A 4,112-nucleotide genomic window follows, 5' to 3' on the forward strand; every position below is an offset into this window, starting at 1 on the left:
AGTGTGATCCGCTCCTGCGCCCCCCCGGCTTGGGAGGGGGGCCCAAGATAAAATCTTGCACCAGGGCCCTTTGGTTATTAGGTCCGCCACTGCAAGTACTGAGACATTTCTGTTTAGTGTCATGTGACAGTTTTTCTAAAACAATACAGACTGATGATATCAGGACAGTGGTGGAGCGCCAGAGCCCGGTCCCAGCTTGTCAGAGTACCGCGCGCGGTGTAACCCCACACCTTATGCAGGTACCCACGCAGGAGGACCAAATTAGTATGACCACACTAGACAAGGTCAATGAGTTATATACAGTTTATTGTAACCAGCAAAACAAAACACAACAACCCCAACCAATACCCACAAGCAAACACAGGTAAGTAAAGTAACCAACTAAATATAATGAATACACACCCAGGGTATACAAGCCAGGTAAACCCGGGGAGCCGGGCAAGACCAGGGGAGCAGGGCCACACCAGGGGAGCTAAGGGACAAAGGGTCAGGGTACAGGCAGGTAACAGGGCTCAGGACACAGGGCTCAGGACACAGGACACAGGGCTCAGGGCTCAGGACACAGGGCTCAGGACACAGGGCTCAGGACACAGGGCGCAGGCCTCAGTCAAGGAAAGGCGACAGGATACTGAGCCACAGTCCTGACTGCAGGGAGGGATTAAATACCCTCCCAGGAAGCACCAGGTGATGGATAAACGCTGGCAGCTGGGAGACACCCGCAGGTGAGCACCGGAGTCGCAGGTTCCAGCACCACCTAGTGGTGGTCTGGTACCTGACAGTTCCTGGCTGCCTGGAGACACCTGCAGGCGAGCGCAGGAACTGCAGGACCTGGCTCTAGCGCCACCTGGAGGTGCTCTGGATCCTGACACAGCTGCAACTGGTAGTTCTTGAGAAAATGCCGAGTATCGGCACCGGCATCTGAACATCCCTAATAAGAAATATAAAAAAGTTGATTCTGCAGCCCCCTTGGCCTTTTTCTGCCCTCCTTTATCTTCTGAATCTAATTTTTTTTATTTCCGTAGAGTTTTTCTTTAGTAAACTTCCTTTCTGGTATGTTCTTCCTCAGCAAGGCCAGACGTTCCCGTTATTTCAGTAACGCCGGCTACGAGGGTTAAAGAAGGAGGAACCATAACCCTGACCTGCCATTCGGAGGGATTACCCGAGCCCGAGTACTCTTGGGAACTTCCTTCCAATGGTCATGTGACCTTCTCCCGGGATAGCAGTAGTGTTACTGTAACCAAAGTCACCTCTGATCATCGAGGAAGCTTCCTGTGTGTGGCCAAGAACAAACATGGAAGAGTCCGCGGTGAACAGTTTGTGGACGTTATCGAAAACCCCGGAGGTAAGCGAATGGCCCCAAATATATCTCCAGTGGTATGAATGGGAGGGTTCTGTGAGATTGTCATTCCTTATATATAGCATTGTAGTTACATATCTGACCTCCGTCCTCCCCTTCAGTCTTCTATCTGACCTCCGTCCTCCTCTTCAGTCTTCTATCTGACCTCCGTCCTTCCCTTCAGTCTCATATCTGACCTCCGTCCTCCCCTTCAGTCTTCTATCTGACCTCCGTCCTCCTCTTCAGTCTTCTATCTGACCTCCGTCCTTCCCTTCAGTCTCATATCTGACCTCCGTCCTCCCCTTCAGTCTTCTATCTGACCTCCGTCCTCCTCTTCAGTCTTCTATCTGACCTCCGTCCTTCCCTTCAGTCTCATATCTGACCTCCGTCCTCCCCTTCAGTCTTCTATCTGACCTCCGTCCTCCTCTTCAGTCTTCTATCTGACCTCCGTCCTTCCCTTCAGTCTCATATCTGACCTCCGTCCTCCCCTTCAGTCTTCTATCTGACCTCCGTCCTCCTCTTCAGTCTTCTATCTGACCTCCGTCCTTCCCTTCAGTCTCATATCTGACCTCCGTCCTCCCCTTCAGTCTTCTATCTGACCTCCGTCCTCCTCTTCAGTCTTCTATCTGACCTCCGTCCTTCCCTTCAGTCTCATATCTGACCTCCGTCCTCCCCTTCAGTCTTCTATCTGACCTCCGTCCTCCTCTTCAGTCTTCTATCTGACCTCCGTCCTTCCCTTCAGTCTCATATCTGACCTCCGTCCTCCCCTTCAGTCTTCTATCTGACCTCCGTCCTCCTCTTCAGTCTTCTATCTGACCTCCGTCCTTCCCTTCAGTCTCATATCTGACCTCCGTCCTCCCCTTCAGTCTTCTATCTGACCTCCGTCCTCCTCTTCAGTCTTCTATCTGACCTCCGTCCTTCCCTTCAGTCTCATATCTGACCTCCGTCCTCCCCTTCAGTCTTCTATCTGACCTCCGTCCTCCTCTTCAGTCTTCTATCTGACCTCCGTCCTTCCCTTCAGTCTTCTATCTGACCTCCGTCCTCCCCTTCATTCTACTATCTGACCTCTGTCCTCTCCTTCAGTCTTCTATCCGACCCCAGTTCTCCCCTTCAGTCTTCTATCCAACCTCCGTCCTCCCCTTCACTCTTCTATCTGACCTCCGTCTTCCCCTTCAGTCTTCTATCTGACCTCTGTCCTCTCCTTCAGTCTTCTATCTGACCTCTGTCCTCTCCTTCAGTCTTCTATCTGACCTCTGTCCTCTCCTTCAGTCTTCTATCTGACCTCTGTCCTCTCCTTCAGTCTTCTATCTGACCTCTGTCCTCTCCTTCAGTCTTCTATCTGACCTCTGTCCTCTCCTTCAGTCTTCTATCTGACCTCTGTCCTCTCCTTCAGTCTTCTATCTGACCTCTGTCCTCTCCTTCAGTCTTCTATCTGACCTCTGTCCTCTCCTTCAGTCTTCTATCTGACCTCTGTCCTCTCCTTCAGTCTTCTATCTGACCTCTGTCCTCTCCTTCAGTCTTCTATCTGACCTCTGTCCTCTCCTTCAGTCTTCTATCTGACCTCTGTCCTCTCCTTCAGTCTTCTATCTGACCTCTGTCCTCTCCTTCAGTCTTCTATCTGACCTCTGTCCTCTCCTTCAGTCTTCTATCTGACCTCTGTCCTCTCCTTCAGTCTTCTATCTGACCTCTGTCCTCTCCTTCAGTCTTCTATCTGACCTCTGTCCTCTCCTTCAGTCTTCTATCTGACCTCTGTCCTCTCCTTCAGTCTTCTATCTGACCTCTGTCCTCTCCTTCAGTCTTCTATCTGACCTCTGTCCTCTCCTTCAGTCTTCTATCTGACCTCTGTCCTCTCCTTCAGTCTTCTATCTGACCTCTGTCCTCTCCTTCAGTCTTCTATCTGACCTCTGTCCTCTCCTTCAGTCTTCTATCTGACCTCTGTCCTCTCCTTCAGTCTTCTATCTGACCTCTGTCCTCTCCTTCAGTCTTCTATCTGACCTCCGTCTTCCCCTTCAGTCTTCTGAAGAGAGAGGTAGGAGAAGGGGGAGGGGGTAGAAGCAGGAAAAGGGGGCAGGAGCAGGTGGAAGGATAGGAGAGGGGGAGGGGGTAGAAGCAGGAAAAGGGGGCAGGAGCAGGGGGAGGGGAGTATGCAGATTCCTACTAAGGTTACAGGGGTCACAACATAGAAATATATGTACATGTTTTACCCCAAGCATAGTGGGGAAGTAGTCAGGTGCTCATTATCCTCTACTGCTGCAGTTTTTACAGGGTCTGGTGAGGGGCCAATTTGAAGGGTGAGTCCACATGGAAGTGGTTGTTTGTCTATGGCCATTCCAGAGGAACATTGTGGTGATGGATCCGGTATGGTGGGCAGTACATTTGGCCCCGTCACCTCCTATCATACAATGAATGACATCGGCCGGGTTCCTCTTTATCTCTTACACTTATTTTCTGTTGATTTCTTCCTCAGCTCCGCCGGACACCCCGCTCATCGCCGTCTTACCTGGTGAAGCCGTTGAAGAAGGTAAATCCTTGAACCTAACTTGTCTCTCTGGTGGATTCCCCGAACCCAAGTACTTCTGGACCATTCCTTCCAGAGACCACGTGTCCTTCTCTGCGGATAAGAGGGACGTCTTCATAACCAAAGCGACTTCTGCTCACAATGGAACCTACGAGTGCGAAGCCCAAAACAGACACGGAAAAGTCAGAAGTAATCGGCTGGTCGTAAGGATCATCGGAAGACCCAACGGTGAGCAGAAAACCCAATGGTGACTCTCTG

The sequence above is a fragment of the Nanorana parkeri genome, unplaced genomic scaffold (assembly GCF_000935625.1).
Source record: "Nanorana parkeri isolate BGI_ZX_2015 unplaced genomic scaffold, ASM93562v1 scaffold3323, whole genome shotgun sequence".
NCBI classification, from domain to species: Eukaryota; Metazoa; Chordata; class Amphibia; order Anura; family Dicroglossidae; genus Nanorana; species Nanorana parkeri.